The following is a 19,966-nucleotide window of genomic DNA, read 5'->3' as shown; positions in this document are numbered from 1 at the left end:
ATGCGGTTTGTGGCACTGTGTCATGTCAGCCTTAGGTCACTTACGCAAGTTCTTATGTAAGGATGTTTCCTTTGTTATTTTATTCCCGTGGGTTCTTTCCCATCTGCACAGAATGTGGTCCTGCTGCCCAGGCCTGGCCCACCTATCCATGTGGAGGCTGGTTCTTCCATAGCAGTCAGCGTCCTTGTCCTAAGAAAACCTGAACTCGGAGGGCCCTCCCCCTCCTCCCTCTACTTGCTCCTTGTAACTGGGCACCTCTGCATGTCCCAACGTTGATTCCTGAGCCTGTCGGTCATCAGAGCACTTACAACACTGATGCTCCTCTCTGTCCTGGGCCTGTGGAGGTGGGAACTCTGGGTATGGGATGTAGGAATCTGTACTTTATTAAAAACAAACTTCATTGACTTCCAGGACCTCTCAGTTCTGAAATTCTATTGGATCTCATCCTTCAGTAGAGGGGACGTGACTTGCTATGTCCCTGGCATCCCCTAGGTGCTGTGCTCCTGCTCTTGGGCTCCTATTGTACCCAGTGGCCACCAGCACCTGGGACATGTTGCTGGACCCTCCAGCAGGCCTTGAGCTCACAAGGGCAGGGCTGAAGGGCCATGGGTGTCTTGTCCTCCAGGGTCTCACAATGCCCCAGCTAGCTCGATGTCAGCACAGCGTAGACTCACGACATTGAGCTGCAGGGCTGAACTGGGGCCAGGGGGTCCCTAGCCCTGCCCGAACCTCCTCATTGCTCGGGGGTGATTGCCTCTGAGCCGGCCACCAGAAGGGCTTTCATCCCGCCTCCTGAGCTCAGTGGCGTGGAGGAGGGGAGGTGCTCCTGGGGAAGGTGTGCATCTGGCCACGTTCACAGTGCCTCTTTCTTCCATTGAAGCAAATTGACTGTCAATCCAAGATAAACTTGTCTCTCGCTGTGTCATTTTACAGGTCAACAGAGGCCCAGGGGAGGGGCTTTCCCCAGATTCTGCTCCTCCTGCCCTGTTATTCTGTGTAGACCTTCAGAAGGGTCGGGGTGGAGCTTCACCATCGCACCTTGCTCTGGGACCTACCTCCTGGGAAAGCCTTGTCTCTAGGCACCTGCGATTGGTCAGGGATGGCTGAGGTGCTGGGGGAGAAAAAGGTGGAACCCCTCTACCTGTATGGAGCTAGCCCCTGGAGAGTGGGCAGGTGGCAGCTGCAGGGGTAGCTTGTCAGGAGGGGGTGAGTGCTTGGAAAGGGGGACGAGAAGGGAAGGGAGGGGCTGCACAGTGCTGGAGGCAGGGGCGGCATCTTGTCCTTGAAGCTCTTTGGTGGCTCCCAAGGGCAGCAAAACTCAGGGCAGCTGGCCTCAGAACTTGCACTACTGGAGCCCATTTGGTCCATGACGTTGCAGAATAACCCATCCACTCTTCAGATGACCCCTTTCAAACATTTCTTTTGGGGAGGATACTGGAGATTGACTTGGGGGCACTTGACCACTGAGCCACATCCCCAGCCCTTTTTGTATTTTTATTTAAAGCCAGGGTCTTGCTGAGTTGCTTAGGTAGGGCCTTGCTAAATTGCTGAGTCTGGCTTTGAACTCAGGATCCTCCTGCCTCAGCCTCCCGAGCTGCTGGGATTACAGACATGTGCCAGCTGTGCCCAGCTCCTTTCAAACATTTTAAGAGTACTTTCTCACTCTTACAAAGTCTCCATCTTTTTCCATACCCAATGATTTCTAGTTCTTTCCACAATTCCTATGTGCCTTGGTTTCCAGGATCTGTTTCTCTTGAATGACTGGAAAAATAAAAAGAAAAAAATATTCCAGATGAAATCGTACTGAAAAAAAAAAAAAAAAAAGAAAACATTAAGCAAATGTTTGGAGGGTAAGATGAAAGGGTAAGCCACCAAATATTGGGAGGAGGAAATTCCAAAAAGAAAAGAGTGTATGCAAAGGCCCTAGGCAGAATGTGCTTTGTCAGTTCACTGAAGAGCAGAGAAGACCCCAGGGTTGGAATGCAGTAGGGGGGTGGTGCCCAGCAGATGGGGGAGCATGGGAATCTTATAGTGACTTGGAGAGGCCAGTGGGGTTCAAGCCATAGATTTTCTGGGTATTGTGTTCTACAAGGGCCACTCAGCTTCCAAGTGGTGAATAGATTGATGTATGTGTGTCGTTCTGGCTCTGTCCTGGCTCTGAAGCGCTGAGCCCACCTTTGTCTATGCTCGATGTGGAGGTGCAGGGCGGGTAGAGGCTGCCAGTTCTGGTTGCATTTATCAACCTATACTGATTAATGCTGGGCTTTGTTCTAACATGGCAGAATTGTGAACAGGGTGGATGGGCACTGGCTCTGTTGGCACGGAACCAGACAATGAACAAAAAATACTTAGAGCTGAGCATGGTGGTGCACATCTGTAATTCCAGGGACCGGGGAGGTTGAGGCAGGAGGATTGCAAGTTCAATTTAGTGAGAACCTGACTCAAAATAAAAAAGTAAAAGAGATAGGAATGCGGCTTAGTGGTAAAGTGCCCAGTATTGCAATTTGCAGTACTGTTAAAAAAAAAAAAATTAAAGGCAGTGTTTTTCAGAAGCAGTGAAGAAAATAACAGGAGTGATGGGGGAAACTTATTTCAGACAGGTGCAGTCAAGGCAGCTTCCAGGAGGAAGTGACATTGGGCTCAGCCCTGCCTGGCAGAAAGGAGCTGGTCAAGCAAAGGTCTAACCGCTTCTTGTGTGCAGCGTGTCGCTGAATTCCCAGGGGTGTGCAAATGTCATACCCACAGCACACAGTGGATAGCTCTTGTCTATTGAACCCTTACTAACTGCTGTCTCCACCAAGCACTATCCCATCTGGCTGGCCCCTGGTCACCCCCTTGCCCATCCGTCCTCATGTTCTTCTGTAAGGTCCCTTGCTCAAAGTGACTCATTCCTATGCCCAGATTGGAAGCAGCATAGCCCAGTGATTGAAGTGGGCAGACTTTAAAAAGGACTGACTTGGTTCAACCTGCTTCTACTGCCTCCTGACCACAGCCCATGGAAGCAGCCCCTCGGTTTGGGTGTGTGGCAGGAGCTGTGTTCAGCTGCGGTGGTGATGCAGCCTAGCGTGGTTTCTTAGCTGGCCTGTAACATTTGCTTAGCTGCGTGAACATGCACACTCACTCTCCTGGACAGTGACTGTTTCCAACTTCGAGTGATTATGAACCACTTTGGCATGAGTCTTACTTCTTGGACTCCAGCATTCTAAGGAAGTGAAAGGTGTCCATCCCTGGCACAGGCTTGTGGTAATGGCTGACGGTTGCTCTGTACAGGCAGATGCTTACGGGGTTCTCTCCCACCTGAAGAGCTGGGGAGGGGCGTCGCCCCAGACCCACCTCACATCCAGCGCTTGTGCTGTTCAAAAAAAAATTCTTTTGTTTTTCTCTTAAAAAACCCTCCCCGCTTTGTTGGGGTATAGTCTACACATCCTATTTTAAGTGTGAAATTTGGAATGAGTGGAGTCTCCAGTGCATATTTCGAGTGTATGATTTAGTGTTTGTGAAATCATTGCACCCATGTGAGCATGTCCCTGGGCCCAAGAGCACTTCCTGTGTCCTTCTGCCCCCTCCTCACTGTGGCACTGGGTTGGCCACCCACCTGTCTTCCTCCTTGGGATCCCTTGGCCTTTTCCAGAGCTCTGCCTGGACCGTCGTGGGAGGCTGCGCTGGTTTTCGCCCGGCTGCTTTCCCTGGGCTCCCGCAGTCCACACAGTCCTGCGTCCTGTGGATGTGCCACGGTTTGTTCCTCTAACCCCCTGCTGATAGACATCTGGGGTGCTTCCAGCTGAGGACAGCCGTGCACACACCTCTGGGGAGTGGGGTGGCTGACTCCTCTGGCCTGTGGCTGTAGTGCCTGCGCCTGCGTGGAATGTGTCCTTCCTGGGAGCTGTGAGACAGGCTGACCAGGCTTCCCTAGCTCACCGTCAGACTCATCTTGTTACCTGGGGACTTCGACTTGGAGTCGGGCATCTTGCTTTTCCACCTTCCTCTTCTCACATGCAACAAGGCGGGGCCATCAGAGGTGACATTCACCTGGGTGCTTGAGGCCCAGGCCTGGGTGCTAGCCCTGGCCCTGTCCCAGATGGGCTCTGTGACTGTGGGCAAGTCCTGGGCCTCCCCAGCTTGGCACCTCTCTGTGCTTATTTTTTCTGAGTTCACTAATAAATACCTACCTCACCCAGTTGTCAAGAAGCTCAAATAATAAAAAGAGCACAGACAGGGGAGATGGAGGCAGGGGGATGTCTGAGGAGGAGGACAAAAGCAACCAAAAAGAATGAAGAAGGATTTCTCCCCCCTGTGCTGGGATTGAACCCAGGGGTGCTCTACCACAGGGCTACCTCCCAAGCCCTTTTTATTTATTTATTTTCGTTTTGAGCCAGGGTCTCATTAAATTTCCCAGCCTGGTCTTGAACTTGTGTTCTTCCTGCCTCAGGCACTAACCCCCACCAGCACCTGGGGTTACAGGCCATCACCTGGGGTTACAGGCATGCATCACCACACCTGGTTATGCAAAAGGAATTTTTAAAGGCAGAACAATGGTAGTAACTGATGGTGGACACAGTGGCTGTCCACTCTGCAGTGACTTAGCCATGGCGTCCTCCTGAACTTGGATGGCCTCTACCATCCTCCACCGTCCAGGTCCACGCAGACACACTGAGGGGTGCTATGGGCTCCTGAGCTTGAGACAGGGAGCTGGGGGTGAAACCATGTAAGTCCCAGCAGCCTCTGGCTGTCAGCCCAGGGCCCTCATTGGGACCCCTCAGGGCCTGCATCAGGCACAACTGCCACCACCCCAGTCACACCCATTTCAGTCTGTCTCAGTGCGTGCCACCTCTCTGGCCTGGCTGTCCCATATCCCTGGTGCTCTCTGCCCTCTCTGGTCCTCCTGTGCACCTTTTCCAAGGGAGCCCTGGGGATCCTAGGGAAGGGAGCCAGGCTCGCTGCGGGCTCCTCCACCCAGAATGAGGTGGGGATTCTTCCCCGCCTGCTCATGAACCCTGCTCACCTTGTGCCTCCTTGCCAAGGCTGGGCCCAGCTCCGTCCTGTCTCAGAAGCCTGGCACCTGCTGCCCCTGCACCGTCCTGGCCCCTGTGTATGGAAGGCCTTGAGGGAGGAGCACGGGAGTGATGGGGTCAGCCGCCTCCCAAGCCATCTCTGGCGTCTCACGGGAGCTGATGTCAGAACCTGGGGACTCTTGTTTTTCTGTGGCACAAGCCATTCTTGCCCCAGAGCATAAGTTCTGAGAAGGTGCCCTGTGTCACCAGCATGTCCCAGCCCAGAACCAAGGTTGGCCAGATGCTCCTATAGAGCGTCAGGTGGTCCTGAGACCATGGAAACGAGCAGGCATCTCTGTGTCCCAGTAAAGCGTGTCAGGGGGGCTAAGAAGCTGAGTTTCACTTAATTTTCACCTGTCTTGAAATATTCTCATTTCCATATTTTTTCAACTATTAAAAAATGTAGGGCTGGGGCTGGGGCTCAGTGGTAGAGCGCTTGCCTAGCGTGTGTGAGGCACTGGGTTCAATTCTCAGCACCACATATAAACAAATGAATAAAGGTCCATCAGTAACTAATAAAATTTATTTTTTAAAAGTAGCAAACCAGGTGCAATGGCACATACCTGTCGTTTCAGGGAGGCTGAGGCAGGAAGATCACAAGTTCAAGGACAGCCCAAGCAACTTATCAAGACCCTGTCTCAAAATTTAAAAAAAAATGGAAAAGGGCTGGGGCTGTGGCTCAGTGGGAGAACACCCCTGGGTCCAATCCCCAGTACCAAACATAAATAAATAAAGGATGTAAAAACCAGCTGGGGTCACAGGCTGCACCACTGTGCCAGCTCCTACTTAGCTTGAAGATGATGCCAGCTGCTGTGAGAGATGGCTGTTTTGGTCACAGAGGGGCAGGAAGGCAGTGAGGAGGCTCTGCCAGTCACCCAAGGAGCTGGGGGCAGTGTCTGCGGTGCTAACGGGGCAGGAGAGAGTGTGGGTGTTGATGTGTTTTGTTGCTGGAGCTGACGGGACTCCTGCCAGGTGGGGTGAGAGACACCTTTAGCACTTTGCAAGCAGTTGTAAACTAAATACAGTGGCTTCTGGAATTTGGCAATTCTCCCGGGCCTCTGGGGATGACAGGAAGGGCCCACTGATTTATGTTCTTTCAGGCAAAATGACCAGCCCGTCTCCTGGCCCAAGTGCTTTGCAGGAGAACAGGGTAGGGCCACAGTTTCTCTTAAGACGCTGAAGATGGCAGTGGCAGCCAGTCCCCATCTCTGCAGCCCGTCTATGTCTTCCTCCTCCTGTCCCAGGGCCCGGCTGCCTCACCACAAGTCCTCTGCCAGGAGCCTGCGGAGCCACGTTTGAGTCCCAGGTCTCTGGAAGAAGTGGGACCTCCCTGGGTGCAGCTGCAATGTCTGTAGATGATTCTTGTGGCACAAGCCACAACGGGCATGCCACATATCCAGTCATGTGCGGGGCAGCTCCCTGCATCAAAGAAGCCCCTGTCCCATGTCCACAGCCAGCGGTTGAGGAACGCCACTGGAAACAGGAGCTGTCAGGCCGAGGCTGTAGCTCTGCTTCAGGGTACTGGACTCCAGGCTCCAGGCCTGGGTGCCAAGCAGCAAAGGAACAATGACACAACACCTGCAGGTTTCACCCAAACCCTTAACAGCTTTACTCCTCCTCGCTGGACATGTTCTATATGTTCAAAACATCTAAAAGAAAGGCGTGTCCGTTTCATAACTAAAAAGAATGTGGTCTGGGGATGTAGTTTTGTGGTACGGCTGGATCCCCAGCACCACCACGATACAACTCTCAAAAACTGTCTTTATCTGTGAATAAATGTCTCAGGAATGAAGCTGGATGCCGTGGCAACCCAGCGCCCCAGCTGCTCAGGAGGCTGAGGCAGGAGGATGGCAAGTTCAAGGCCAGCCTTTGCAACACAGGCAATGTAGCCAGACCCTGTCTCAAAAAACCCCCAAATGTCATTGGAAGGGTAATGGGGAGCCTGCACTGAGCTCTGAGCAAGGAAAGCAGCGCCCAGCCCTGTTCTCCACGCACATCTGGGGATGGAGGTTTTCAGGACCCAGCAGGGACCATTGCAGGTGGAGCCAGGGAACCGGCTGAAGTTCCTCTCTTCTTTCCCAGCTGGGATCTGGAGGAGACGGGACGGGATTCATGCAGTGGGGGGGTCCCCATTTGGTGGGGGCACCCAGGTGCAGGGCCACCTTCATCCCTGTCCTCAGCCTCTTCTGGAGACAAGGGAGGACAGGAGGCGGCCCTCCCACAGCCCCACCCTGCCTGGAGCCTGGGCTCATTTACTCCTCTTTCTTGTCTCTTGGGCCCAGAAATCCTGATTAGTCCCTGCAAGCAGGAGACTTGCAGGGCTGATATTTGTTAGTATTCTTTTCCCACAAGCCAGAAAAAATGTAGAGACTTTCTCAGTTGTTTCTTTTTATTGCTATTTCCCCATCCTTCTGCTACCTGTTTCTGGCTGGTGACAAGCTGGTGACAGGGGGCTCAGCCGTACAATGTCTTCTACCCTGACCGTCCACTGCAGTAACATGCCCGAATGCAGCCTGAGCACCTTGGTGAGGTGGCCTGAGCACCTTGGTCAGGACGCCCTCGGGGACGGCTCGTGCAGGAGGAGGACAATCACTGCACCTCATTTGGTCCAGTTGGAAGGTCCCCGTGCTGCCAAAGCCAATGAAACCAGCTCTCAAACCTAGGAGCGCACTTGATAGGGTGAAAACACCAAAAATAACACCCGGGAAATAACACCTGAGGTCGAAAACACAAAGAGCAGAACAGAAACCATGCTGCCCCCATGTACCCTCCTTCGCCCTGTGACCAGTCCCAGCCCACTTTACAGACAGGCTTGGAGCTGTGACAGGGACCAGCTCCAGCTCCCCAACCTGGTGAGGCAGCGCTGGCTTCAGGAGGACCTCAGGCTGCCTCCAGGGGCTGTGTTCATGATCCCCAATGGCAACACGTACATCCTGGAGCACTGGAACCCACCAACCACTGTTGTAGACCCTTTATGTTGAACTCCTCGACTCCTCCCAGCAGGGATGGCTATTATAACCCATTTCACAGAGGGGAAACTGAGTCACGGAGGGGCGAGCTGCTGTTCCACATCCCTCACTTGGTGACAGGACAGCCCAGACTGTTAGCAGGTGTTCAATAAATACCCCCAGAATGAAGGTGTTTACAGAATGACAAGTTGCAGCTGAGGCAGAGAATGCAGTTAAGGTCGTCTCCTCACCATGCTCCCTCCTCTTCCTCCTCCTCCTCCCTCCTCCTCCCTGCTCCCTCCTCCTTCCTGCTCCTCCCTGCTCCCTCCTCCTCCCCTTTCCTCCCTCCTCCCTCCCTTTCCCTCTCTCCTCCCTCCTTCTTCCTCTCTCCTCCCTCCTCCCTCCTCTTCTCTCTTCCTCCCTCCTCCCTCCTCCTCCTTCCTCCCTCCTCCTTCCTCCCTCCTCCCTTCCTCCCTCCTCCTCCCTCCTCCCTTCCTCCCTCCTCCTCCTCTCTCCTCCCTCCCTCCTCCTCCCTTCCTCCCTCCTCCTCCCTCCTCCCCCCTCCTCCCTTCCTCCCTCCTCCTCCTCTCTCCTCCCTCCCTCCTCCTCCCTTCCTCCCTCCTCCCTCCTCCTCCTCCCTCCTCCCTTTTCCCTCCTCCTTCCTCCTCCCTCTTCCTTCCTCCCTCCTCCTCCCTCCCTCCCTCCTCCTCCCTCCCTCCTCCCTCCTCCCACCAGCCAGCCATCCACACATGGCCCCTCTGCCCACCATGCTGGTCCTTGGTTACTCCAACAGTGAACTAACGCTGCCGCGGCTCTATCTGCGGAGCCCATCAGCGAGTCACAGGCTACATGACTCCCAGCCTGGTGCGTGCTATGTGGGGAGAGGACGGCGACCACGAAGGGCGGGGCCTCAATAGGTCTCTCAACAGAGGCACCCTGAACGGTGGCATTCATCAGGGCTGCCGAGACCTTCTTATTTTCATTTCTGGACCAGGGCAGGGTTCTGGCACCCATGACATCGTGGCTACTTATCCTAAAGTCACGTCCTTTGGGGCGCAGCCCACCCTTCATCCCAGACAGAACTGGGAGTCGCCCATGTGTCCCCACAATGTCCTGCGTGTACAGGTGCCCTCAAGGGACCACCAGCCCCCACTGGTCACCATGAGCAGGTGCTGTTTCCTGGGCCACCGAACTGCATCAGAGGGAAGCGGACGCTGGGTGGAGCTCCGCAGGAAAGGCAGCGTTCTCGGGGCTCCAGTCTCCCCTCTGCTGGGCGGGGCTGTGCAGGCTGGCTCCGCCCACCCAGGCGTGTTGGGTGGCGCTGACCCCGAGGAAGCCTTTGCTTCCTGGGAAAGGTGATTCCATTCTTCCTCTTGGCCTGTCCCTGAGTCTGCATCAGATGACCCAGGTCACCCTGCTCGAGCCCACGAGGTGCTGGGCTGCAAGTGGGCCTCAGCTGCAGGAGAGTGTTCTAGAACTCCTCAGAGTTCGGCTCCCCATGGGGGATGGATGTGCGTGGGGGTGGGGCGGATGCCATGACCACCTTGATGAGGCTCCCTGCTCTAGCAATTCCTGCCTTCCCGTCAAGCGAATGGGAGGGACCTGGGCGTCCTCCTCACGCACCGACCTGCTGCAGGCAGGCTGGCGCCCCAGGGCCAAGCCAGGAGGGGCCCTGAAATCAGCAAGCAAGGCCACCTCAGGACGACGGGCATCTGCGATGATTATTCGTTTTGTATAAGCTGGAGTCCACGATAGGATCTTCAGACAGCATGGACAGTGTGTGGGGACGGCGGCATTGCCCTCCCGCCGGCTCCCAGCTGCCCGGTTCCCTGGCCTGGAGTCAGGGCTTGACCAGTGAGCCGTGCAGAGAGAGTCCCAGGCACAGTCACGCAATTGCATGCATGTTAGGGCCACTGTCCTCGTTTGCTTGGCTTCTCGCACTGACGGTTCCTTAGCAGTTTGCACAAAGCAGCTTGTGTGGGCGAGGAGCGCTGGACTGTCCTCCTGTCCAATGGGCTTCCGCGGGGCCCATCTTGTGCTGTTATCGGCGGCCTGCTTGCTCCTGGGTGGCGTCTCTCAGTAGTCACGGGAACCCCTAGACGCTGAAGCTCCACTCGGCTTCTGGAGACCCCACCATGTGCCTCTTCTCATTGTCCCCATCCACAGTGCTGCAGCCTCATGAAGGGGCCTGCTGGGAGCCATGCTCCCTGGGGGTGTTTGGGGTCCTCTCCAGGAGGTGACTCCTGGGCAGAGGAAGGAGCCGAGAAGGGAAGAGTGGCAGGGACCAGGGTTAGGACCAGGACTCAGGGCTGCAGGCTGCTGGGCAAGTCCGAGCCTCAGCACATCATGGCCTGGCCAGCCTGGGAAGGGCCTGGGGTCCAGCTTCCTCAGCCTGGGGAAGCCATCGGAGCGTTCCCAGCAGGGAGAGACACAAATGGATCACCATTTTTAAAAATCATGTTATGTGGGCTGGGGATGTGGCTCAAGTGGTAGCGCACTTGCCTAGCATGTGTGAGGCACTGGGTTCGATTCTCAGTACCGCATAAATGTAAAAATAAAGATATTGTGTCCACCTAAAAAAAGTTAAAAAAATATATATATATATATATAAAAAATAAAAAATCATGTTATGTGGCGAATGGACCACAGTGGATAGGGGTGGAAGCTGGGGGCCCAGGTAGGAGGCCACGCAGGTGCTGGGAGGCTGGTGGCTGGCCAGTTGCGGGAGCAGAGGCAGAGAGCTGGGGCCACCTGTCAGAAGTTGCTGATGTGGTGGGTGGAGCTGGGGTGGGATGAGGAGCTGGGAGGGGCGGGGAAGACTGCCAGGGTGGGGCCTCGGCAAAACCTACGGTGACAGGGGAACTCAGCACACAGCCCTCCGCACCAAGGCCCTGTGGTGAGTCATGGGGAAGGAAAATCTTCCCATGGAAGCTGCCCTCAGCATCTGTGAGCTGGGACCCAAGTCACTAAGGCAAGGCCCGGTGGCTGGCCCAGGGCCAGGAGGGGCTCCCTGCTGGTTGTGAAGGCTGCTTCCTGCAGGGGCCCCCACCCCAGGACTGGGCAGGCAAGTGATACTCTGGGTGGGACTGGCACAGTTTTGCTCAGGACTGAAAGAAAATTTCTTGAGTTTAGGTGACTCAGGGAGGTGGGGCAGGGGTGAGCCCAAGGGTGGGCTCAGAACTGTATTGACTGTAAACATTGGGAGGAACCTTACAGGTCTTTGGCTAAGCCATTGATTTGGGGAAAAACTGTGCAGATGGTAAATTGCTTCTGCGTGATGTAAATAGTTGTTGTTGTTGTTATTATTGGTACCAGGGATTGAACTCAGGGGCACTCGACCACTGAGCCACATCCCCAGCCCTATTTTGTATTTTTTTTAGAGTTTTTGTATTTTTTTAGAGTTGCTTAGTACTGCACTGTCACTGAGGCTGGCTTTCAACTCACGATCCTTCTGCCTCAGCCTCCCTAGTCTCTGGGGTTACAGGCATGCGCCACCATGGTAAATAGTTATTTAAAAGAATTAAAATAAGAACATATAGGGGCTGGGGATGTGGCTCAAGTGGTAGCGCGCTCGCCTGGCATGCGCGAAGCACTGGGTTTGACCCTCAGCACCACATAAAAATAAAAAAAAAAAAGATATTGTGTCCACCTAAAACTAAAAAATAAATATTAAAAAAAAAACATATAATTTATTGAGCAATTATTATGCATCAGGGTCCAAGCTAAATGTTTTACGTCCATTGTTTCATTTCAATCTTCCAAACAACCCTCCAGGGAATTAATTGTTTAAATATATATATATATATTTTTTCAACACTGAGGACTGAATCCAAGCCTCCACACATGCTAGGCAAGTGCTCTCCCACTGAGCCTCATCTGCAGACCTTTTTATCTTGACAGGGTCTTTCTAAGTTGCTCATGCTGCCCTTGAACTTGGGACCCTCCTGCCTGTGGTATGACAGGGGTGTACCACCCTGCTGTTCAGTCTGTGCATGGACCATCTTATTTACCCAGAGCTGGTTAAACATGTTTCCGGGGCTTAGAGGAAGGAGCCCATCTGCAATGGCTCCGTCCACGTTAGAGCACTCCACTTTTGAGTACTTCCTGTGCCTTCCCTGAGAAGGGGGAAGCTAATTTGGTTTAGTGGCCCAGGGCTCCAGTTTCAGACCATGGCCCTCAATGAAGCAGGGTTGCTGTTCTACCTGTAGACACAGCAACACAGAGCCCCAGGCACAGTAGTTGGCACCAGGCATCGCCCAGCCTGCGTCTCCCCACACCGCTGTCTTCCCACGAGAGGAGCCGCCTCCCTTAGGTGGCACCTCTTGCCTTGTTCCTTTAAGTCTCAAGTTTTGTTTTTTTTTCTTTTTCTTTTTTTCCCGTTCCTCACTTGGAAATGATAAAGTAGTCTCTCCCAGACTTCAAGGGCTTTTGGACATTTCTGTATCTATCTCACAGGACAAGGGCAGGGTATCCAAATTAAATATCACCCGTTGTGCAAATTAAATAGGGAAGGAGACAGGAACCTATTTGGTTCTTCAGAACATCTACCTTGGGGTCTTCAGAGTTTGCTTTCGTGAGTCACGGTAGCCAGTGAATGGCTTTCAAAATCTCAACTCAAGAACTTTTTGGAAGGTGGGAATATTTACAGGCTGGACTGTGGTAATGACTCTGCAACTCCAACAGTTATTAAAAGTCACAGAATTGTGTACTCACAGTGGAAGAAACGTGGGATATGTAAGTTATACCCCAATAAAGGTGTTTCAGACAACGATAAGCAGGATGTGGTGACGCATACCTGTAGCCCCAGTGACTTGGGAGGCTGAGGCAGGAGCATCTCAAGTTCAAGGCCAGCCTCAGCAACTTTGGGAGATCCTGTCTCAAAATAAATACAAACAGTGCTGTGGGTGTGGCTCAGTGGCAGAGACTTGCTTAGCATGCATGAGGCCCTGGGTTCTGTCCCCAGCACCACCAAAACCAAAACATAAAACAAGCTCAAAACCACCACAAAACAGACAAAGAAGAGAGAAGGGCCAAGCAGCCCTCTCCCAGGCCCAGGGAAGGGTCTTGTTAGCCTCTGCAAGTCACATGGGGTCTGGGGACCTCCAGAGGACCAGGTGGAGGGGGAGTTACGGAACTTCTCCCGCTCATGGTGGGACTTGAGGCCGAGGTGGCTGAACTCCCGCCCAGCGGAGCTGATGGGATCCACACCTCCTCTCCGAGGGGCACGGTGGTGGCTGGCCAGAAGCTTGGCCAGCTGTGCGGTTGGCCTGCACTCAGGGTGGTTTCTGAGGAGTGACAATTACGTTAATTGAGCCTCTCGGGAAACCATCCCTGGAGAGAGGTAAGAAGACCTTAATTACGGGTCGGCCTACCCATTAGGGTGAAATCCCAAGTTTATGAATCCCAAATGCAGCCTCACAGATCTCCACCCCTCCTCGGCTTTGAGCTTCTAGAGCACAGGAAAGCTGGCTGGCCTTCCCCAGTGCGCATGAGCGATTTCCTTCCACCTCCAAACCGCCTCCAAACCCTGAAGGTGCCTTTCCTTAAGAATGACCGACTGTGGGATGGGAGGGGGTTTGCAGTTTGTGGCCTCCTGGAGAGATGCCCGCTGGGCCCTGCCCTCCCTCCTCCCCCTTGGCTCACTGCACAAGCTTTTGGGGGCTCCTCTGGGCCAGCCCAGCACCTGCCCTGGGATTCCAGGGACCCCGGCAGCCCCAGCTGAGTTAGAGCCCACTGAAGAGGACTTGCTTTTCTTGTCCCCTCCCCTGTCCCTTTCCAGTTCTGTGACAAGCCTTTATCCTTGCCCTGCGGTCATCCTGCTGGATCCTGGGATTTTGAAGTCACCAGTTAGTAAGTCTCTCTAGACACCATGTTATCATCCCTTCATTTATAAAGTATTAATTGATCGCCTACTATGTGCCAGCTCCTTCCAGGAGATAGTGATGAGTAAGAGACCTGGTCCCTATAGCGAAGGAGACAGTCTAGTGGTGACCATGGTCACAAGTTGTGAAGAGCAGGCTGTACCTTTGCCCTTTGCCCCTGCTGCCATGGTGTCCTGCAGAGACTCCTCCCCTGAGGAAGGCTCCCTCAGGTTCCCGTTTCCCAGGTGCCCTCATCCCCTGGTGGGTGGGAGCTCAGGTCCCATGCAGCCCTGCCTCCCGTGGAAGGCCTGTGGCACCAAGCAGTCCCCACTCTAGGAGGCCTCCACAGCCACTGAGGCCAGCAGCGGAACTGCGTGCACCCAAAGCTGGGAGCTGAGGGCTGCCCCTTTCAGTCTCTCCAGAAACCTGGAGAGCCCTCCCGCCTTCAGGGTGGGGCTGGGCCCACGTGCATAAGTCACGAAAATCCTGCTAGGCCAGTGGCGCACACCTGCAATCGATCCTCAGGACAGAGGCTGAGGCAGGAGGGTTGTAGATTCAGTTTGAGGACAGCCTCAGCATTTTAGTGAGACCTTCAGAAAATTAGCAAGACCCTGTCTCAAAAAAGGGGGTGGTGGTGCTGGGTGTGTAGCCCTGTGGTAAAGGGCCTCTGAGTTCAATCCCAGTACAGGGGAAAAACAATTCCCATCTGAGCACCAGTTCTGCATAGAGATTTATGGTCCCCAAATAGTTCTCAGAAGGAAATGGAGAGACTGCTGGTGGGGCCGGGTACTGCAGACCAGGAGCCTGGGCCACCTGGAGGAGTTACAGGGGACCCTGGAAGGATGACAAAGACTGGGGGTGGGCGGAGCTTTTCTGGTGAAGGGAAAAGCACAAGCCAGCCCTCCCCAGGTGCACAGTGGGCGGGGGCCAGGGTGTCTGGGCTGGTGGCACAAGCGGCCAGGAGGGGGGACAAGGCTGGACAAGGACAGACCTGGATCAGCAGCACCTCGAAGGTCGAGGTCTGGGGTCTGGGTGTTCTTGGGAGAGGCGCTGGGAAGCCACTGCAGGGTCTGTTTTCAGGTTACACTCCTGGGGGGAGGGAGGTGCAGCGGCACCTGGGAGCAGCCTGTTTGGAGCAACCTGGGGGGAAGCCCAAAACTCAGGAGAGAAGCCTTGTTCTTCCCCCATTCCTGCCCCGAGGGACCCCTCCTCAGGGACCACGGGTAACCATGGCTCAGAGTGCGGACCCAAATTTGGCAAAAATCTGAGCTCAAAACAAATATGGAAGTCAAGGACTAAAGCTGTTAAATAAAATAAGAATGGACGTATCCCCCTGGGTGCAAATCAATGACCGAGGAGCAGGAGGCTCTTCCTCCAGGGGACGCTGACAAGTAATGCAGCCAAAGACAGTGTCAGAGGCCAACATCAGCAGGTAGCAACTGCCGTCACAGCATCCATCCAGGCCAGAACCACGGGTGGATGCCACATTAGTGGGTGTGGTGTGTGGAGTGGTGGCCCCTATCCTAACACCCAGCCTAGGCCCAGAGCTCCAGCCCAGGCCAAGTGCATGGCCAGTGAGCCTGGAGCCCAGCCAAGTGCATGGCCAGTGAGCCTGGAGCCCAGCCAAGTGCATGGACAGTGAGCCTGGAGGGCAGCTGCCCCCAGGGCTAGAAGGCCCAGCCTATGCACCCTGCTCCCTCTGCCTGAGAGGCACTGTGCCAGCGTTTCTTCCTGAAGCCCCACTCAGGCCAACAGAACAAGAGGCGTCTTTTGTTGCTGTGAGTGAATCCTGCCAGAGATTTCCCTTTGGTATTAGAAGACGGGACCCTGGGGGAGGCACCAAAGGACTCAACGGGTTAAAAGAAAAAGAAATAGGAACAGAAATCCTTGGTTGGAAGCTGACTGTGTGCAGGAGCAGCTGGCGAGCGGTTTCTCCATATCAGCCCAGAGCTGTTGCCACGTCTGTCAATCGAGCCCCCTTACACGTCTACACGTATCCACTTCCACCCAAGAGGTTTCACCCGGGGCTAAGGACGCTGGAGCTCACCTGTCCTTGCCTTGGCATGCCAACAGTGCCCAAGGAGGCCAGCCTGGTGTGCTTATTGTTGAACTTTTTCTAATTCACCTTAAATTAAACAGTGCTATTAAGGTAAAAATTAAAAGTCATTAGTATATTACTAAAAATACTCCCTTGTGTCACTAAGTGACTGGCGCTCAAATGTAGAATCAACTGATGCCGGGGTCTTGCCCTGCAGGGTGGGAGTGTGGGTCAACTCAAGTCACGAGGGTTCCGCTGCAGAGGCTCAAGGATTAAGCGCCTTCCTGGGTTCAATCCCTAGTACCCCCCAAAAAAGTAAGTGATGGGGTTGGCGTCACCAGATAGGGCAACACATGCCATTTCTGTATCCACCTGAGTGCAGCCCAGGCTCACAGTCGGTGCTTTTTAAAAATAGAAGCTGACTAACGGGAGAGGCTAACATGTCTGCTTTTAATTAAGGAAGACGCCCCCAAATGCTCACAAACCCAATCAAATGTTGAAGATGTCCCTTCTTAGTTTTCCTGATGAAGGGACTCACTGGCACATCACGTACTCTGAGGACATGGAGTCGCTTCCTGCCCTTGGCTGGGACCACAGGGTCTGAAAAAGGGGAAGGCACACTCCATGCCTGGAGGAGGGCTGGGGCTGTGGGAGGAGGAGGAGGTGGAGTGGAGACCTGGGTTTTGCTGGGACCCACTCTGGCCAGGCGTGAGGTGACACCTCTTGCACACAATTTCTTACTTCATTCCTTCCACATAAACCCAGGGGCCAGAACCATCCTCCACGACAGACCCGAGGCTCCCGAGCACAGGGCCACTTCACTGCCGTGCGTAACGTAGCACGGAGCCAGGCGTCCCCTGGGTGCCCGACCCATGTTCAGATAATCTATAGATTATCTACTGTAGATATTTATCAAATTAAGTGCTGCTTCTTTCTTTCTTTCTTTGCAGTGCTGGGGATTGAACCCAGGGTCTGAGTGTGCTAGGCAAGTGCACTGCCACTGGGCCACAGCCCTCAAGGGCCGTTCCTACCCAAGTCAACAGGCCAGGAAGTGGCAGAAGGGGAGGGTCTGCTCAGACCTTCTCTGGGAGCTCTCAGGTCTTCCCAGGGACCGTGGGGACGGTGAGGAGGGAGCGGCAGGAAAGGCCTGAGAGCCCAGCACTGGGGCCAGAGGGTAGTCGGTGCCAGCAGCTGTGGCTGCCAAGGTTTGCCCTCCAGCTCCTGGCTTAACATTCCTGCGACGTGCAGAGACCTGGGTGCAGAGGAGGCAGGGTGTGGGCGGGGGATCTTCTGCTGGGGTGGGGGTCACTAGCTTGCAAAACCAGGCTCCTCGGGAACAGAGGCCCTGGCCCAGAGAGGGCAAGAGTGTCTCCACCTTTAAGGGGTCTCTCAGTCGCGGTTGGGAGGCACCGTACTGGATCCTTATTTCAAATTTTAAAATTACTAGATTAAAAAAATCAGCCAGATGAAAACATTCCAATGGAGCAGCAGAAATATATTTGCCAGGAAGTAAGCTTTTCCCATTCCTCCCCAAGCCTTCCCGTGGAGCAGCCCCGGTGACGGTTCAACGTCACCGCCGGGGTCTGCCAGCCCTGGGCATGGGAACGAGGCCCCCTCCTCACCAGTGGCCTTGTGCCTTACCTCTTTCCCCTCCCTAATGCGACAGTCCTTGCCCAGGCACCTGTCCTTGCGGCTGCCCTATATCTCACTGTGCAGGAGCATCATGACTGAGTTCACGTGTGTGTTACTGTTTCTTTTCTTTTACTAACAAAAATTATGCTGCAAAGCATCTACCTTGTGCTCATCTTTCTGAGTGTGTGTGACCGTCATAGAGTCTTATACGTTCGACAGTAGGGTGATACCCTAAAGGGCATGTCCATTCAAAACTATTAGGTACTGCCAAAGTACCTAAGAGACGGCATCAATATATGTTGCCACAAATCTCACGAATATGACACCCACGTCTTATAAAGGTTGTACGTTATCAACCTTTTTTTTTTTTTTTTTCTTTTTTGAGATGGGGTCTTGCTAAGTTGCCAGACTGGTCTCCAACTCCTGGGTTCAAAGGATCCTCCTGGCTCAGCCTCCCAAGAGCTGGGGCTATGAGTGTGTGCCACAGGGCCTGGGCCATCAAACTTCCTTTCTTTCATGGTACTGAGGGTCCAACCCAGGGCCTCGGGTGTGCTAGGCAGGCACTCTAGAGCTGTAGCCCCAGCCCCAGCCCCTATGTTGACATTTCTATGATTATGAGGTTGAGATTTTTTTGTACCTATCTTAATTTTTTGAGCTTCTTATTTATATTCTTTGTGGCTTAGTTTTCTATTTTCTATTGAGTTGTTGTTGTTGGTACCAGGGATTGAACCCAGGTTTTTTGCTACTGAGCTACATCCCTATCTCTTTTTAATTTTTTTTTTTAATTTTGAAATTTTGAGACAGGGTCTTGTTAAGTTGCTTACGGCTTCACTAAGTTGCTGAGGCTGGCCTAGAACTTGTGCTCCTCCTGCCTCAGCCTCCTGTGTTGCTGGGATTATTGACATGTGCCACTGTACCTGGCTGATTATTTGTTTGTTTGTTTGTTTTTAAAAAAAAAAATAGATATATGATATTTATTTTTCATTTTTCACCTACTTGATCACTTGCTCTGTTATTACATTTATCAGCTTTCTGAAATCGAGTGACAAATATTCATGGAAGATCAATTACAATCCAGGCACCTCTGAGGTCTACATTTGAAAATACCATGAAAATGGGACCCAGTTGGTTTTGATTATTTGTTTTTAAGGTATCGATTGGTTAGGGTTTTTCATCTAAAGGAGCTCAGTGGCTTCTTGGTCGTACCATGTTGTATTTTGCAAGTCTGTGTAAAGGTCTTAGTGAAGCCATAAAAACACAGCCAGAATAACAGAGGAGCAAAGGCAATAGTGGGTGAGTTTGCATACTCTGAGCAATTTAGGGTAGGAGGTGATATAAAGAAGAGGCTTCGCCAACACTAGTCATTCCTTATCGACTGATATGGGTTTCACTCTGCTACCATGACTTTTTTCAAGTGGTAGTAAAAATCTAGAATTTTTAAAAGTGCCTTTTAATTCATTGTCCATGAACTTTAAAGGATTGAAAATGTGTCTCAAATTTTGACTGTTTCAGTCTCCAATAGGTACCATTTAAGTTGTAAAATGCTATGGGTTTTTGTTTTTTACTGTTTTTACTGTCAAAATATATCATCCATATGGTGATTAAATTGTACTAATTCCCCTTCCCCCCAAAAAAAAAGAAGAGGCTTCAAAGATGGGGTGGAGGAAGGGGGTGTTTCTGGAGAGCATGTCATACGCAGAGCGACACGGAGATTTTTGGTGTGCTGGCGGGAGGCTGGGGTATGGACAATTCTGTCCCCGGAGGTGGAGGTGGAGTGCTGGGAGGGTGTGCCGTGGTGGTGGGGAGAGTGCGGTGATGGAGTTGGAGCGGTTTCCTGTGGGCAGCTGAAGCCTACAGACTTCAGGTGTGAGGCAAATGACTGGAGGGTCAGATCTGGGCTTTGAGAACACTGCTCTGGCTGGCTCTACCGACCCCCTCCTTCGTGCCTGCTGACCCGGCCTCTGCACGGCCGCATGGAGCAGGTGCAGCCTCCTATTCCCCAGGCACCAAGCAGAGCCTCTCTCCTGGAAATCTGGAGTCTGGATATGGAGACCAGGTCAGTCACCTGTGGGAGCAGGGCTCACCTGGCTTGGCCTGGGCACTCTGGTGTGGCATGCTCGTGCCCTGTGTGACGGGGTAGGGAAGTTCCTGGACAGAGGTAAGCAGGAACCGCCCTCGGATACAGCAAGGCAGACAGAGCCGTGGGCTCATCATGACTCACAAGGCAGCCAAGGGGTGGGCAGGTGGTCTCTGCTTCCTAGGGCAGGAGCTGGAGGGGAGACCATGGCATACAGAGATGTCAATTTGGAAGCAGGAAAGCTGATGACAAATGACAACAGGCTTGGCATTTAGATCATTCCACAGCTGAGACTGGGGGGTGGGGTGGGCTGGGGAGAAGTGAGCACATTCATGCCAGAGAGCCCAGAAATGGGGCAG

Source organism: Marmota flaviventris, chromosome 2 (assembly GCF_047511675.1).
Source record: "Marmota flaviventris isolate mMarFla1 chromosome 2, mMarFla1.hap1, whole genome shotgun sequence".
Lineage (NCBI taxonomy): Eukaryota > Metazoa > Chordata > Mammalia > Rodentia > Sciuridae > Marmota > Marmota flaviventris.
Note: the sequence above shows the minus strand (reverse complement) of the source record.